At 41.0% G+C, this 19170-nt stretch overlaps 2 protein-coding genes across 2 annotated transcripts in view; one reads left to right on the forward strand and one right to left on the reverse strand.

Annotated features, from left to right (window-relative positions):
- The window catches only part of LOC132904790 (cytochrome P450 6k1-like), a 298916-nt gene that overhangs the window by 153005 nt on the left and 126741 nt on the right, over window positions 1-19170 (forward strand). The gene's annotated exons all lie outside the window — the stretch shown is intronic.
- LOC132904794 (protein-tyrosine sulfotransferase) overlaps window positions 1-19170 on the reverse strand; it is a 191019-nt gene that overhangs the window by 143671 nt on the left and 28178 nt on the right. Inside the window, exon 2 of the mRNA XM_060955502.1 lies at window positions 1156-1235. The gene's annotated coding sequence lies outside the window, so the exon portion shown is untranslated. The remainder of the gene's footprint in view (window positions 1-1155; window positions 1236-19170) is intronic.

Consider the following 19170-nt stretch of genomic DNA (forward strand, 5'->3'; position numbering starts at 1 on the left):
TTAACATTGTATTAAAGCGTCGTGCTTTATGAAATTTCAGGAAAGATATATTTACGTATAACACGCGAAGCTGGGAAAATTAAAATCACAAAAGAGACAATTTACATTTGAAAGAAAATATTTGCGATGTTTAGGAAATTTAAACAGTCGAATAGGACGTTTCACAGGTACGTGGCAGCCTAATTTTTCGCCGATTTTTTTACTTTTCTCCTATTCTATTTTCATGATAAATAAGTGAATACTTCCATCCCCAATATTTCTGTTTTTACACGAGAAACAAAATGGTTGAACCAGAACGACGGGGTCAACATACCGGTGTAACAATGTTTAAGATTTTTTTTGTTGCTCATCAACGAACTGCACTGTACACGCACGTATACACGTACGTCATTTTTCGTGGCAGTTTGCGGAACGCGTTAAAAACTATCCCTTTCTACCTCTCGGCCAGGCAAAAAAAAAAAACTTCAATTTGTTTCCTTTTTCTCTCTTGATTCCTCTATCCTTTTTTCATTTTATTTTCCATGTCATCCTTCGCGAGGAAATGTTGATTCGCGGGGTTCGCGTAATATCACATGTACATATCCAATTTTAACGAATACACACGGAAAACACGTATTCGCTCCAACGATCCACTCTTCTCTCTGTCTATCTTGTCTCATTTTGGCTAAAATAAAAACCCTGAATTCTACGAACTGCTACTCTCTCCTCCGAGAGTCGCTTGAAACTAAAGTCATACGGAAAAGTAGAAATATATGGCACGTTTAAGTCCTATTCGCGGAAATGTCACAACTAAAAAAATTTTCTTCGGCAATAAAGATACGTATCTTATAAAAACGTATCAAACAAAGATCTATACCAAACGACGAACGACTCATGCGAGTCGCTAACAAATAGACTGCGGATTTTTATACATTTTTGGATAATTTGAACTTGCAATAATGCACGGAGCGTGTATACAATATGCAGATATATAAAATATTCAAACTATAGCGTTCGTTAAAACATGTAATAAGTAAAACAGCTATGTATATATGTAGACATCATTCGTTCAATCATACGAAGAAAAATATAAATTTGCATGAACGTCCGCAGACAACGAATAGCTGATGCGACGACTGTAACCAATCGTTTAAAAAGAAAACGTGTAACACTCACGTTTCGTGGGCGCCAGTACAAACACGATCCTCGCCTTGGACAGAGCAGCTGCCACCTTTTCTCCGTGTCGAGATTTCCCTCTGCAAGAATAGATAGAAAATCGTTGGATAAAACTATCCGTATGGTATTCTTCGATGGATCATTGCGCGTTGTTCGATTTTTACGGATCACGAGGACGCCTCGTAGCACGATCCGACAGAGATATACAGCAATAACGAGACGAATATCGAGACGGAATCGCACGGACCTGCCACACGAACGCAGCAGTGAATTTCCGGATTATTATTCGATCCGCGCCCGGTTGATGGTCTACGATGATATAATCGTGTCGCCGACAACGTTTCTGCCTTCGATCGTGCTACGATTCAGCCTCGCGTTATGCGGAACGACGGCAATCGAGTCGACTCGAAAACGAGAACGTTGCTTGGAACGAGTCAGCATTCCCGCATCTGCGAGACGAACAATTAACCGATAACGTATTTCGATCGATGTTCATTGTCTCGCTAGGAAGAATCAAACCGGGGAACAGATAGCGAGATGCAATGTACGTTTACGTTTGTTGTACGGAGATAGGCCTGGCAGTACTTGCAAATGTCTGCTTTAGCTCTTCTCCACGAGAACTTTGTTATTCCGTAGCGAATAATATTCTCTTACAATTTTGTACGAGAAAGTTGTTTCGTTTGAAACGATAGAATTCAACGTGTGTTCGGATGAACGTAGTTCCACGCTATGTGTAGGTATTTTGAACAACGTATTATAGATATTTTCTCATAAGACATCCAATTATTCCTGTATCATTCTGATAAACACCATTTTCTTCTTTAATTAGAGTAATTACAAACTTCATTTCCATTTTGCGGTACAACATGCAACATGCAGCACCAAGGGTTCAAAAATATTTGACTGGTCTCGGTAAACGGTGCGGGATAATGGGCAACGAGCAGGTAAACATAAAATTCTGCCTCGACTCTCGACTGGTCAATTAGAATGATCTTCTCTACCATGGTCACGTAAACAGGGACGGCCAACGAGTCAAAATACGAAATGCCTGGCAAAAATCTCCCGCAGAATTCTACCAAGACAATAGACAATAACCCCGGTGGTTTGGTCGTTTTCTCGTTTTATTCGTCTCTCTGTATTCCCAACCACAAGCTGGACGAGATCCGCGTGCTACAACGATTCTTCCTTTTTCATTTTCAGCATCGCTTGAACGTACCGAGCTAGACAGATTCCTCGTACAAACCAGGTAACCAGAAAAATGTCATAGCATTATACCGTTGCGTATCTAGAGACTCCTCTTCAACCTGTGTACAGAGTTAGATTTCTTTGTTTGCCAAACAGGAGTTTACATTTTCCCTTCGCGTGTTATTACTAGAGATGAGACGTTTCATATACACCAGAATCGTTTAACTTTCTTTGCGCAAACTCTTACCTTTTACGTAGATGGATAGAATACAGCACTTTACAATTCCACGTCTAATTCTCGAATCAGGATATAAAAGTTTCGCTTCTCGTAGGATTCGATTACTCGTAAGTGAATCTCGGATTTCTCTGCGTTCGTTCGAGCACATTTTATAAGGTAAATTGATAAGATAAAATGTAATGTTACAATTGAAGATGCAAAAATGCTTCAAATTATAGAATGCAAAAATACATAGAGTGCATTGAAAGATATTCAGAGTACAGAACTCGCATGAATATCGCAAGGACTGTAAAGAATGAGATTCGGAAGCATTTAAGGAATCTAAGTTCACAAACTGGTGGTTTCGAGTAATTTGGCAAATGGATTTTCATCGCACTCTTCGGTTAGATTTGTACACTGTGGTCCGTTTTAGCATCTTCACTGATGTGTCGCGATGCTTTTATCTACTTTGCATTCAAAGGGACGGGCTTGTGCAACGCTTCGTTAATCTTCCACACGCGATATCAATTTTGGTTTTGAATTCCTATGCCATCATTGCAATTCATTCTTATCAACGATATTAAACATACCATCGGTTCTACCTTATCAATCTTCCTGAGTACCGAGTGATTTTCTTTCTTGAAATATTCACGGAGAGCTATTCGAAACTTTACAAGCAGATTCCAGTCGTATGTATATGTGTATGTATAGTATGTATGTATGTCGTATGTACAACTACATATATTGGTTGTTAAAAATTTCCATCCAAAGTGTAATTTTACTCTATCATTGAGATAAATAATTTCTGAAAGAAATCAGCATCTACCGTATAAAATATACTTGAGGTGTTATGATTGTAGTAGTTGTTAGATGTGGCGATAGTGCTACACTAGCGTAGAGGCGGAGATAGGTTCTGCTGCGAGTGTAAATGACGCTGCTGAGGCTGCTTTTTCTTTTTATTTAGATGACGTAGAAAGAAAAATCGGACTAAGGTGTCGCCGGGATTTGAACCCGAGTCCCGAACGTTCGTAACCTAAGGCGCTAACCACTGCACTACCGTCGTTCGACACTAGTTGGTGTCGTCCGATGGTATTTGCCGTCGAGTGCCGCCACATACTGTTGTAAATGTTTTTGCAAGAATTTTATTAACACAAATAAAATATAAAATCCACAAATACAGAGCTACATTCTGATCAAAAACTTCTGACAACTATTCTGTGCTGTCACTAATCGATTGATTAATTGAAAACTACAAAGAATTTAATCAGAATCTTAACAAGAAATTCAACTTTAATAAAAAATTTTCGCGTATTTCGCTCATATCTATGGAGAACGAGTATAAGTTAGCGTAGGTGCGCGAGAGTGGCCCTCGTCGCACTCGCGAAGATAAAGCTCGCGAAAAGTGGTGTTTATCCCAGCGCAACGAGACAAGCGTAATTCAGGTAGGTCGGTGACGCGAGCTTCCAGCCGGTTCGTAGAAGCTTCACAGAGATATTTTAGTACCAGGGTAATTTAATTTTCAGCCTTAGCACCGTTAAATCTCGTTCGTTTTGGTACAAGAGAGGGTCGACGGGAAATCGATAGCCGTGTAACAGGCCTCGCCGAAATAATTGATACGTACGAGGAAAATCCATTTCTGCTGCCACTTGGAAATTAAACATCAACGTCGATTACGACGAGGACAGGCCGACTGAGTTTCAAAGTCAAAAATTCCGTCGTTGTTCCCATTTAAATGGAGCCAGCAAGAAGAAGCAAATGGCTGAGTAAGAGCAAATTCTCTGCTCTCGACGTGTCTCGGTTGGTCAAAAGTTTCGAACAGCGACGTTTGCCTCTTTGCAACGAGATCTTCCTCCATCGACCAGACTTCGAGAAGTCTTTATCCGAGGTTCGATGGGACTCGATTCATCTTACCCTCGTCGATATGAATACTGAGAATTTCCAAGTTTCGGTAAATGGCGGAGAACTGCGCAAATATTCTGCCAACCCTGCTGTTCGCTACTCTCTAGTCGTGCATTTTGTACAATTAACACAACGTCGATTCCTCGAAACATCTGCGAAGAATTTCGTACGATTCGACGAACGTTGTTTAAATTATATATCACTCGAGGTTGCTACTGCTTACCTCCGACTGAACAATTCATTAGAGTTCTCGACAAAGTCGAACAATTTCGCCAAAATCAAGGGAGCAACACGCGAATACACGGAGCGAAAGCTGGCAACTCTTCGGTTCAACGTTATCAAGTTTATCGGAGAACGCGTAAGGTGGTCGGAGCTAATTAATTAGGAGGAACAATTTTCCATGGATATAAAGAGAGGACGAAGGTTTGCGCGTGCGCGCGATCGCATTGGTAGCTACGTCAGCCGGTTTCGAAGCCAACAGACTTACGTGTACACACGTGCCTGCCACAGGTCGATAAATTATTCAGCAGCAGGACGAACCGCCGACAGGCGTCGTGGGCTAATTAACCTCGTTATCGCGTGTGCATGTTAGACCAGGTCCTCCGCCAATCGAACGTGTTCTGTACCTCGATCTTCCGGTTCGAGAATCTTAAGGAATCTCGGTCTTATCAACCTGTCCCTTGAAACAATGGCTATAGTCGATACGAAGATTAACATTGTCGCGTCGATGACTTTAATCGAACACTTCGTTCCTTTTCTTTTACGATCAACCTAATGCCTTGCCATATAACATCGAGTTACATTTGTGACAGATATTTGTAGTTACGACTCGCATAAAGATTGCGTTCGTACTAAAGTTTAATTAAGGTCCTAATCTCAGTTTCAATTTGTAAGATAAGAGATTATTAAGTATGAGGTCTGGCCATCAAACTCGCCCAACGCTATATCATACATGACAAACTATTCTTGAACACGCACACGATCGTGTAATATGTAACGATTGATTAATTACTACACTGTGTTAGAGACGCAAATCAGTCACAGGATTCCCTCGTAGATAGTAGATCGTTCTGCCATAGTCAGACATATTGATCTACGTCGCCGAAAATGTGTGAGGCCTGTCCATAACATTTGTGTAGTCATTACCGAGCAGTATTTTACGATTTAAAGACAAGGATATCGAAGACGTTTGGTAAAATAATGAAAATATAAAGCACAGGCTCTTGCGAACCGAGATATACAAATTATTGCTGTGTAAGTATATAAGAGCCCGCTAGTATATGGGATTCGTTCCAATTTTATCTCTCAAGTTTATTAAAAAGATAAATCGTGTTAAAAATGTTGAACGATTCTGATGGCTCCGTAACCACGAACTACGTACAATACTTCGATATTGTGTCGTTTGTTACTGTTACAATAAGCAACAAAACGCTCAAGCAGTCAATGCAATAATACCAAAGCGAAACGTTAGTTAAGATATTAATTAAATGTGTGATTCCTGCGCGACATGGAAAAATGCCGATTTGGAAGGAGATTCGTTGGCAGTGTAAAAACGCATCGAAGCGGAACGCTAATTAAATTCGTTACCGAATTTACACGCGCCTCCGTTGACGCGACGTGACCGCTCGGCCAAGTTCGACGACCCGACAGAACCGGAAGCGACTGAATATTTCGACGGTAAGCGAACTAATTGTCGCCGATTCGTGGGGGATACAGAAACGAGGGACAGCCGAATTGCGGAATGTCGGTGGAGCAGGCGCCCAACGATAATAGGATTCGCAGGTGACGACGTTAATAGAAGGATTTCGAGTAGAACTTCCCCGTGGACTAATTAACCTTGTTATTTCGACCATGGTGACAGAAGGTCGCTGGCGGTGATGTAACATTCGCTCTGCGCTAGATGTCAACCTAATGGAAAGACAGCATCGTTTACAAGCTCGACTTGAATAATCGACGTTCATCGGGCTCGATGACTCTCTACCATCGGAGGAATCCACGCGATCGTTCGCGTTAATGATGTTCGCTGTTTATCATCGCAACGGTTCATCGACCATTTATTTCTTCTCCGTAAAGACCGATTAATCATCGATACCTCTGTTGCGAGACTAACTTGCTCGTTTCGTGGATTTCGCACGCGAAAGTGAAATTATAACGTTCGGATGAAACTGTAACGGTTAATTGAGTTGTGAAGTTTGAGAAGTAAAATGGTTGAACTTCAAGTTGTTCCCGGTACAAGATGTAGACATATTGAGTCTTCATACACCCTAGCTGTATAGTTACGTATATCCAACTACGTTTGTGCAAAAATATTTGTATTATTTATGTAAATATAAATAGGAACTCCGTAAAATGCGCAAATAACCATATAATTATTTGATCGCTATTAAATGAACAATTAATTAGAAATATTTCAGTAGCGTTTCAAGCACAATTAATACTTTGATATTTTGATTATATAGCTTTAATTTCCCGGGATACATTCTTCAGATTTATAAGAAGTATCTATAAGCGGTATTAATATGTTTGAATCAATTATTAGGTTGTCCGAAAAGTTTCTTCTGTTTCATAAGGTAATAGATGAACAACAATTTCTGTTTTATATTATTTTATTGAATTAGATATGATCTATTTCGTTATATTTCTATTATTACGTTCGTGCATAACTCAATAAACTAATATAAAACAAAAAACATTGTGCGTCTATTATTTCCTTATAAAACGAAAGAAACTTTTCGGACAACCTAATATTACGTTCAATTGAATAATTTTATTATTCGTATAATAATTGAAAGATAAATGTCTTTTGAAAGATTAACTGAACTATAGAACATGCGATTTCTTACGCATCTGACCCACAAGTGGCTCAGCATACGTGTGGTTTCACTGACCATCCACTAAGGTCACAGAACTGCAAACTTGTTAATTTAGCTTTGTATTCTTGGACCACGTTCCCACACAGACTAACGTCTCGATTTTGACAAGAACCTTGCTTCATACATATTACGATACTAAAGGAAACACCGTATTTCGAAAAGTCGAAACTATACTGTAGGTGCAACGGGGTTAAATAAATACCATTATTTCCGTGAATTTGCAAGGAAAAATTTCCATGACGTAGCAAAAGCCACGGACAACCGAGAGAAAGGAAACAGAACGGAGCAATGGTGAAAAAAACGAGGATTTGACGAATTCGCTGGGAACGTCGGACTAGAACGCCAATACTACGAGTCTCGCGTTTAACCGGCGCACGTTCTGTCCCGCTATAACCATGGAAAGAGAAACAGCGGCAGAGAGCCGGGGATTTTCGAAGCAGTAACGTTCCAATTCTTTGAAGAGAATTCGAGCTGGGAGCACACGTTCTTGCCGGTCACCATCCTGAAATAACCTCGAACGCTGCTACAGCGGTCAGCCGTTTTGAATGCTTTTGCAACGACTCGAGCGTTTCTCGTTAAAACGACAGAGACACATCGCCGCTCGTCTTTACACTTTCGAGAATTCCACGCGAATATCAGATGAACGAGGCAGGTAACCTCATCTGGTTACGCTCGAACGAAAACTCGGGACATGGTATTCGTCGAAAAACCAACCAAATTTTCTGATGGATCCCCAGAATTCTGTTAATAACCTTTAGGTAGCCGCATTTCAGGATGAACGAACCTCCCGGCGATATATTCGATGGCTTTTACTACAAATTACGACGTTTTCGTTCTTTTTTTTTTTTTTTTATGTTAGCGAGATTGGAGATCTTTGAAACATTGAAACAGAGCATGTACACGGTGCCTGGTAACTAACTGGTAGACGGTACAACGGTTAATTCAATAAAATGTCATAAGCAAAAGTCAAATCGAAATTTACTGTTAGTAAATATATACCAGCTTGATTTTGAAAATGGTTTTTCTCAAAATCGAAGCGTCAAACTTTATTTTTGATCTATTTTTTCACGAGGAGTCACTCTTCCCTCGGTTGTACCAGCAGTTACTGGACACTCTGTACAGAACGTGGATGTAAACATAGAAGAGAAGAGTGAAAATTTTCGTGAGCAAATGAAACAACGAGGAACAAGCTTCGTAAATTCGCGTTTTGCCGGTGGAACTGGAAGAATTCCTGGGAGATCACCGCGTGGTGTTCCTCGCTTTTGAAAATCAGAAACGCGCATACAGATAAAGCGAAATTTACGCGGTACCGTGTCGGATCGCGTGCGGAACAGAACGTCCAGGGGGCGGTAAATCAAGTGAGAAATATTCTTGTCGGAGCTTTCGGATTCGTGATAGAAAATAGACAACGGAGAACATAAATTACGTCCGCGGATCCAGCGTATCGAAATCGCCCCGGAATTAAGATAGTGTACGCATTACACGGAGATATACAAGGTATTGTAAAAATTAAAAATCTTGAAGTGTTTCCAAAAAGAGTAGTACAAAACTTTTGGCAAGTATCGCTTTTAGAGTCAATTCTACCGATGTTGTATTAAAATTTTATTTTGCTGTAACGTAAGACGATATTTCGATCGAACCTTTGGTGGGCAGACAGGATGACAATGGCCTTCGTATTAAAATTTTTTTGTAGAACCACTTCTGTGTTTTTAATTTTAATTTTAATGAAACGAAACGAGTTGATCTTAGGTCCTACATTGTCCTGGTGTGTCGCCTCAGCGGTTCCCGGGCACCCCTCGATCGCAAAAGGGACGGTCATCGTGGAGGTTTTGGTCGGTTGGAGTCCGACACTACCACGCCGCTCTTCCCCCAGAAGCGGCGGGTGTCCGTGCGCATTTCCTCCACGGAAAAAAAGATCCTACATTGTACTCTTCTTGGCGAAAACTATAGGCTCGCAAAGTCTTCGGTGTATTTTTCATAACATCCTGCAGATACATATTACGCGTATGCGTATACACAGCAGAAATGAAACGCGAATGAATAAACATAGGTTAATTAGAAGTTATTACGAATTAATTAAACGAAAACCAACGAATCGGTCGGAGGGTGAATCTGACGAATTAACGCGATACCAGTGCGGCGAAATGAAAATTAACGCGGGTAATCTTATATGAATACGAGCAAACTCGTCCAACGGCAGCTAATCGCGAGAATACGCGCGGATAAGCTGCAAACTATGTTTGATTAATGCGACTGAATGAAAATGAATGTACGATTATTCGCACGAAATACGGACGACAGACTATCCACGAAGCCCTTGATCGATGCACGGAAGTCGACAAAATCCGGCAAATCGATCGCTGTCGATTTGTCGGTTGAAGCGGAATATTTGGGCGAGCAGAGATATTTCGAAAATCTGAAATTTGCAAACAGCGCGGAAAACTGGTAGATTGCGAAGAGGATCGGCTTGGTTCAGGCAGGGAACAATGGAGGGGAATGTTGTTTTACACAATGTACAAACGTACGTATTCGCGTACTGACTGGTGAAGCTCGTGGAGCGAGCGATAGGCCAGCAGAGAGTGTAGTAGAGGGCTTATGAAATGACGCGACAATCGCATCGAGCGATTGATGTCTGACAGCGGATCCCAGATTAAGGTTCGCGTCGTGATACTAGCGTTGAACGTCGAACTACCGACAAGCTTCGAGTAATTAGAGGATAACTGTGATCGCATCGCAATCAACGCCTCGCGGGAAATCCGGTTAATCGACTAGTTATGTTAGTTAACACGGAGATGTTAGCTATCTGTGAATCTTTCAATCGATCGGGAATTCTCATTTTCTAAAGCGTCTCGCAACGATTTTATCAACGAATATAACACCTGTTCGCCTCGTTTATCTAACAATGTCTCCGCTATAATCAGAATAACCAATTTTACCTGCAAGAGCTACCTATCCATTCGTCGTTATGTTCATCATGATGTTCGACCACGTTAAAAAGCATGATTTAAGAATCCCAGCACCTACAGTGGGTCACTTACCACAAAAATCTTTTATGTAATATATATCGTGCGTATTATGTGAAACATCTTGAAATTTCATTATCGCTGTTACGAGACTCGATCGTCATAATTATATTAGTAAAGTTTAAAACAAGCCTGATTACAGAGCTGAAGAAAATTTCAACACTTTCGCGAGCCACTATATATAAATTAATGTCAAGCTGAATCTAACGAAATTTCACGGGATCTTCCATAGGTATCCGTATCTTGTACAGTACAGATCAGTTACATCGGTACATAATTATCTTCCAGGGACTGAATGCAAGTACGAAGATATATCGTCGTTTGGAAGCTCGCTCGATCCATTACCACCGTTCGCTAATTCGTGTTTTATGTACCGTTCCGGCGTTCCCGGTCATTAGGCCGGCACCAGTAGAATGCAAGCGACGCAGATCTGGTGGCATTGCCTCTGCCCTGTTATCGAGGTATCTCCCACAATAACCAGGGTATCGCTGTCCTCGAATCTGGCGTGCACGTGAAGCCTTAAACCAGCCTGTGTAGACGCCGCGTTCCCGTCCTTTGACTACGTGAAAGGAATTTCCTTCGTGGCATGGCTGGTTACCGATGGAATGCGCAGAATGTCAGAGTAAACTTTCCTTGGCCGACGGGAAGTCGTCGTCGTAATAAATAAGGATGCCATAGACGTCAAAACGTACGCGAAGAATGACGTTCCGCTACTTTTCTTCCAATGGTTTGTAACATCACGATTTGAAAATTCTTTGAGAGATTTGAAAATACGTAGACGTAACTCCTCGACGCCCGTATTTTTCACGGCTCGATCATTAAAAATATTAGGTAGCCTGAAAAGCTTCTTTCATTTTATAAGGAAATAATGGATGCACAATATTTTCCGTTTTGTATATTTTATCGAATTACGTACGATCTATTTTGTTCTATCAAAATAAAGATCACAACGTTCGACAGATTAGGTTTCATGTTTGTATAAAGATGCATCGTTGTAAAAGACGTGCCTGTAAAAGACACTTTTCAGACAACCTAATACGATAGTAATTTCTGACAGTGACGACGATGGTACTTTGGCAAGTGTCGCGCACTTGGACGAACTAATTTCTAAAAATCAACGAGTAAGATTTTTCATATCAGCTCACGAAGCAAATGAGCTAAAAAGAACAAACTTTATCAACGGATAATATGTTCCCTTTGCAAATTCTTTTCTTCGTCGAACGAGGAGAAAATCAGAATGTTAGATCTCGGTTAAGAAATCGATAAAGAGGCTAATTGGAATCCCGGTGTCGACGGTATTACAGGATCTGGCTGTTAACGCGGCAAATTCCGTGAGTAAGCCACGCTTCCCATTTTGTTTCTTTTCCCGTTTCAGCTGCTTCGTTTCTCTCGATATTTCTCTTTCCCCTTCAGAAACTCGTTCCGCTCTTATCTTTTCCTCTTTCTACGCTTTCTCCCGCCTCGTTTTCTTTTTCGTAGGAGCGTAATTCAATTTTGTCCGAGAGACGAATCGATATGTAGCGAACAGTGTGCGAAACGTTCATAGAAACGGTTGCTACTCAGCTGGTGCAAGGGAAGTTTCTTTTTCTGCGGCTTACTCGGGGTTAATGCCGCCCTATGCTTGACCCGTAGTCACCCCTGGAGGTCTCGTTAGTTCGCGAGGGTAAGAACATTCGGATCGAAGGAAATGAATAGATGTTTGCTCAAGGTCGGTTGGGCACCCCGCATTTTCCTGGATCGATTCTGGAAATGTCCCTACCGCCAGAATCTTTTGTTTCATCTCGATAAATAAATACTCTGACGATGGCATTGTAAGCACAGTCTCGAGTAAAACTTTTATGAATTTACGGGAAATTCGAAGGTGGATAATATGTCCAAAGCATCGTTTCAATATTTGGCAAGTAAAAATTTTCTATCTAAATTCCATTTTTTAACTATCTTCATAGAAATAGAAGTTTGCATAAATATCCGCAGTCTAATTATCGTACTCTATACACGGCCAGAAAGTTCCAATCCTAAGGAACAAAAATTTACAAACTGAACTCAATGCCATCGCTATTAATCATTAAACAAAATACGGAGTTGTAAAATCAGTGACGCGTTTTAAGTACAGGGTTGCATGGGGATGTGTAATCGTACACGCGAGTCTAAAGTGTCACCGCATTAATCAGTGCTGTCATTCGAAGGCCTAATGCACGTACAGAACTTTGTTACATTTCCTGCTGGCATCTGAAGAAGCTATCGATCATTCACGCAATCCAACTTTTCGTAACGTGGAAGTTTAATGACGCGCAAAGTAAATAGATTCTCGGAGGCGGGTTACGCTTCCGGTTTCTCGTATACGGATCAGAAAGAGAGAGAGAGAGAGGCTGCGCGTTGGTCTTGTCGATTTTCCACGCGGGACCAGATTAAGTTCGACGGAACATAGATTACGGTGACACGCGGCGTTGCTGCAGCTTCCGCATCCGGGTGTTCGGAGCCGACGAACCGTACAGTAATCCTATCTCACGCGGTTCGATTCGTCGCCAACACGGCCCGCCATCCCGTTTCTGTCACCGCGCATAAAACACGACGCTCTTGACGCGATTACTGCCTCCAACCGAGTCACCGCCATTCGTCGTCCGATACGACGTCGCATTATGCATGCCTCTGTCACGCGAATCGCCGCATCAAACAGCGTCGGTTTCGTAATGAATGATACACGGCCAACTTGATTCCCTGAGCAGTTCGAACTGGCTTTGAGTGACGAAGCTTTGATAGATTTTCAATGAGACGACAAAGAGACTCGTTCGATGAATCGGGCTAATGTATGACGGCCGTTTCACGTTTCAAAGCTGAAACATTCAAGTAAGTCGCGATTGATCGATGTTTAACCTCTTTATTGTTGAATTGGTACAGTGGCTAGCGAGAGTGTCTAACATCGTTGGAATCTTTTACGAATATATTAATCGCGTTATACCATCGCAGTCGTGTTCCAATACATCGATGGTAGCTTCGAAATGTTTTATATAACACATATAATAGAATACATACAAAGTGAATCAAGTCTTCTTCAAGTTTTTATACCACTTACAACAATTTTTAAACACGAGTGAACAATACTAATTGAACAATACAATTCTAATTGAGCCCATGGTCGTCTGAATCAGCACTGGAAACGTTAACTGTGCAGAAACGCGTAGATACTGACACAGAGATAACGCCGTTAACGTCATTATACAAAAATTAGATAATGCAAGCGAAGCTTAAATAATCAAACATACTAAATTGCATCAAACGCTACTTAACATACTCTAGGATACCGAACCTACCATTTACTTCGCAAGATTGAAACTTGCACTTTCTTCCTGCCACATAATCAACAGTCAACAAGAAGAGAGATTAAAAGCCTAACGGTTCTTCTAACACGCGTGTGGCGAATAAAAAGCAACGACTCGTTTAATCGTTCTATGTGAAAAAGAGAAAAAGAAGGGCCCGTTCGTGGAGACGATTCGTCGGAATGAACAGGCACAAATCTCGAGACATCCAATGTTCTATAGTCTAAACCACAAAAAGGGGGAAAAGCCTTACGCAGCGTGCATCGATGTTAGAGACGGCGGCTTTTACGCCAGGCGAAATTAAAAGCGAGTAACAGCCTCCCCCTTTCTCTGTTTTTACGGTCCGGCGGCTGTATTTCTACCGGAGGAGCTCTTTGAAGATACTAGCAGAAGCCTTTCACCGAATCAAAAGGATCGCCCAAGTAGCTAACCTCCTCTGACTTTCGGTCTCGTTTTTGGTCCCATTTCGCTTCATCGAATCGAACGATTCGTTTCTAAAAGGATAATGCCAGCCGAGGTTCGTGAGAACTTTAAACGAAGCGACCCATCGCTGTCCTACCCATTCTCGAAAAATTCGATAATCAACTCTTCGATTAATGTCCCCTTTGAATATTAAATGGAATTATAAAGAGTATTGGGTTTAATTTAATTGAGCTAAGTCTGGAAAGTTTGCAAGCAAGTTTGGTAGAAATTAATTATCTTTCTGATATTAGCAGGTTATTAAACGGTAGACGCGTTGTTACTTGTTGTCGCTAACTTTTCGTTACTTATTAATCATCTTCGAAATTTCACAAAATCTTGTACCAATCGCATAGTTTATAATGCGTCACTCGACGCAAATACAAAAAACTATTAGGACTTTTTTTACAATTTAAAAGATACTTTAATGTCATTAATATTATTCCATAAAATATTTTTTGCCACGACTTATGAAACGCTTCTGCATTCATAATCAGCAGCAAAGTTCGATAATAGTCCTGTCACTAATGCTCTTTGACTAGCACTCGTGCTTTTATATATTTAACCTGCCAGGTTACCAGACTCGAATAAACTATCCTGCATTAGAAAGAAAGCCCAAAAGACATTTGATAATAGTTTCGTATCGTGCCTCCGATCGCAATATATAGTAAAAACCATTATCGTCAATTCACATTACCTTCGTACAAATGTCCCATTTCGCCGAAACAACACGGGACAACGAATAACCGTGTTTCCTCCCAATCAAACAGTAAATAGTAATCATCCCCGTGGACGCAAACACCATTGATCATCCACGTGTTTAACTTTTTGTACGCGACTTGAAATAGACGAATATCTTTCCATAATTAATCTTCCGATTAATCATTCGGAAAACTGTTTCAAAAATATCAGACTTTAAAATCTCATACCACCTAAATGTATATTAGTACATTGACGTATATATTATAAAACTTAAAATTGTTCGACCATAGCAAATATAAATATAAATATGAATAAACTAACCGTCCTTTATTTGCAGCGCTCGTTTCTTAATTACCGAGCTAACACAAACGTATGTTTCAATAATTCCCGAGTGAAAAAAGAATTAACGATCTCCAGCAGACCATAACGGATCTTCATCGTCCAATTTCCTCGTCCAGATAAAAACACGCTATTTTTATCGCGATGATCGATAACAGCGGCAAATCTCAGGATATCCTGCGTGTTGGCAGTTAGAAATGATAATGAAAATGAAACCGAATGGTGAAGTATTCAGAATGTAGGAGAAGCAGTAACCCTTCACCGGAAACGGTTGGAGCTGTGCCAGGATCGTTCGTCGGGATTCACTTCGGATATCTGGATGGTCTGGTCGACGCCTCGTGTCCGGGGAGATAGACAAACCGAATTTGGCTGGCTATGCATACGACCCGAGTCTTTGAGCGTCGATCGACGAGACCCGTTCACGGGACGATATTCCACCATCTGCTGACCCGTCACTGCTCTCCGACTCTTCTATTCCTGTCTCCTTGGGAGACACGTTCAGCTCGACAAGACGACCGTGCGATATTAATCCCACGCGATAGGGAGATACGTGCTTGTAGATGGGACGGATGTTACCCGGGCAACTTCTAGCTAAGCTGGAGCAAGGGGATGGGGGATTTTCTTCCCGTGTCACGTGCAATTTCGTGCCGCAAAATGCCACCCATCCTCGGGCAACTTTGCGAGACGCGTGGTCTCGTATACTTTGACGAACGTCGCTTTAGGCTGTATATACGTGGACGTGCATCCTTTTGTGCCATAAAATTCCTCGCGGTTTCGTGCTGCATGAAAGAATCTTTTAAACGTGTACGGCATTTTAGATTAGACGGAAGATGCGTTGTGTATCGATGCTAGCTTCGAAAATAGCAATTTTTAACCCTTCGCCATGCGTCGTAGTTGTTAGAGTTATCAGCTAAGTGTAAGTGGTATTTATTTTTGGGAAAATTGATAATATCGATAAAATCGTCATAATATAAAAATAGAGCGTAGAGTTATAGTCGTGGAAAAGCATATGGTTCTGGTTTAATACAGACAAGTTTACTTTAAAATTGTTACGTACAGTGGTTACAAAAAATACAGGCACGTACTGTTCCTATATATCCATAGTATCAAACTATCGTAGCTATACGAAAGTAAAGTTAAATGATATGAAATTTAATATTACTCGCGCTATTGTATTTTTACAATATTATTAATAGCTACTACTGGAAGAAATTTTGATCGCGTTTCAAAAGAAGCCTGATCTTGAAATGGTAAATTATTATCCACTTAAATATCGAAACGAGATTCGCTGCAAACCGCAAGGTAATTTCACCCAGTGAAAATCTGAACGTACGTCTAGCCACGCGATTATTCTCTCCTGCAAACAAATCATCCCTAATTCCGTCCCCGGTGACCACCGGCTGGCACTGTAATTCTCCGTAAGAATTACGCACAAAAACCACCCTGCGCAGCAACCAGCGCAGCACCACGCCCCACTGACGATAAATAAACCGTCGTGTATGTTGGAAAAGTCAACCAGTTGTTTGAACATTTCAGTTTGCTTTTCACGGCGGATCTGAAAGTGAAAGCCGGTATTTATAATTGTCATTTTTCTTTACATTCTAATTTAAGCAATTGATCAACATATCCTCTAAGAGGTTCGTTTAAAAGTTTCTCGATCTAAAAAATCTACACGTAGTAACATCTGTTTAGAAGTTCAACCACGTGCCACGAGCCCAAGATCCAAGCACGTGCCTGGTTTCTTATGTACGTATCATCTTATTAAACTTCCTCGTCTCGAGCGAGTTGCGGTGAACGATACTGTCAATCTGCTCTCGTCTTTTCCGCCGCCTGTCATCCGTTCCAACGGCTGTTACCGCGGAACCGCCCTCGAACCGCGAAATTACAGAGTCGTGCGGTGTTTCCAGCGAGAGCAACGTGTTCGCAGGCCAATTTGCCAAGCGGTGATTCTAAGTCCCGAACGAGAGATGTCTGCAAACGAGGCTACACATCGGTCGCCCGCCTCTGTCATTATCGGCCGCTAGGAGCTGGAGCACGAGTCTAGGTCGGCTTGAATAGTCATTAGCAACAGCAGGGGTTGGACGTTGATAAAGGGCGAGAGGAGCAAGGGTAGCGGAGGTGTAGCCACGATAAGGCGTCTCCTTTAGGACCGTACCGATATCGCGTGGTTAATTTAATTAGAAGATAAGACGATTGTAAGATCAGGATCGGATGACGAATTTTCAATGATTCAGCGGAAAATGCCGAAATTGTTTCGTTAACGTATTTCCTTTGAAATATTTTATTCATAATAAGCGCGGAATATACAAAAGATAATAAATTATGTGGAAAATCAAAATACAGTAGAATCCTTAGAACGTGTAAGATGCAAATTTTCTTCAGACTTTCCGAGGAGAACGATAATGATAACAGGGTATCTGTATGTTGAAGATATCACTGGAGAATTGGTTGCAGATGATTCGAGTTGATAGTGTCTGTCAATTTTATTATGTAAATACAACGAAACTTAATGTATGTAACGAGTGACTATCCTTGGCGGTCTTGTCGAGTGCGATACGTAACAAGTGCCGCTTTGATAAGGTTCTATTTATAATATTAAATATTGGAGTGTCATATTAAATACGCTCGAGGACATTCAAACGTTCAGTTGAACGAAGAGCAATCAAAAAAACGCAATGAAAAGGAGAATCGCGTTACACCGACAAAAGTGCGTTCAGTTTTGAAATCTTTCAGTTTTGAGAATTCTCTTTACTGTTATTATTAATGTTTATTAACGATCTGCATTTTAATTACCGAGATAGTTAAGATAATTTTATTTTAACGCTTTTTTGTAACGAATTTTAACGCTGCTCTCTTGTAACAGATGAAATTCTAATTTAATCTAACGTCCAAACTGTGAATGAACAAATCCCACGCATCTTAGCGGAACATCGTCTCGCGAATTACCATAATTTTTGCGAGAATAACGATCGTTAAGCGTTCGTGGAGGCGATAGCGAGTCGTGGTTCCCGCGGAGGAACGATTTTGCCGTGTGTTTCGCGGCCTCTGTGGCGGTCCGCAAACCAACGTCGACAAGCGAACGAACGACCGCTAACGATGGTTAACGACCTTCAATGAAACAATGAACAACGACGCAGTACGCTGTTACCGAGCCGGCTACTGCAAATTTCCTTCTCCCCTCGCGATCGTTTCACCACCGCGTTCATTGCGAATTTATTCCTTCTGTACGCGTGCACCATAAAACATCATCGCGTTTCGGCATCGTTATTTGGCCATCAGTGGCTGCGAGACGAGGAGTCTGTATGCGTTTGATAAACACTCTAGTCTTTTCAAATGCGCAAATGATGAGTGTTTATGGCGGTTGCATCGTCGCCGCAGAGCCTCGGTTTCGTGTAGGGCTCGTTCATTGCTCCATTTAACCACTTAAGACAGCAACTTGTTTACGAGTATAACAAGTATAACGACTAAAGAAGTCGTCTTTAAAAGTACATGTACTCGTTGTTTAAATATGTTCGAATGCAATACCATAGAAAACTTTTACGTATATATCGAGTGGTTTACATAAAACAGTTTGAAATATCATTAACATTTTAATAAGACACGATTGTCTCTATTATATGAATAAAACTTGGAACCACTCTGAAAATGTAGCATCGATAACATACAATCATAGTTTGGTAAAATTTAACGAAGTAAGATTAGAATATAGTGTAGTCGTTACACGTCATCTACGTTGATTTTACAGAAAATGCTATTCTATACTAAAAAGGACGCAAACATAGGGGGTCAAGATGCGACCTCGTGACCGAAATCTTGAAACAACCCATCCAAGTCTGTTATCTTTTATTTGTACTGGAACAGCGATGGCAAATATCTAATCAGTGTCCTACTTCAACGAACCATGAAACGATAGACTCAAAGAAACAGACTCAAGGAGATCTGAAGATTCCGTGTAGCTTCGGCCAATTTCTCTAATTCGTAAAGTTCCAAACTAAACCATC

Source organism: Bombus pascuorum, chromosome 3, assembly GCF_905332965.1.
Source record: "Bombus pascuorum chromosome 3, iyBomPasc1.1, whole genome shotgun sequence".
NCBI lineage: Eukaryota > Metazoa > Arthropoda > Insecta > Hymenoptera > Apidae > Bombus > Bombus pascuorum.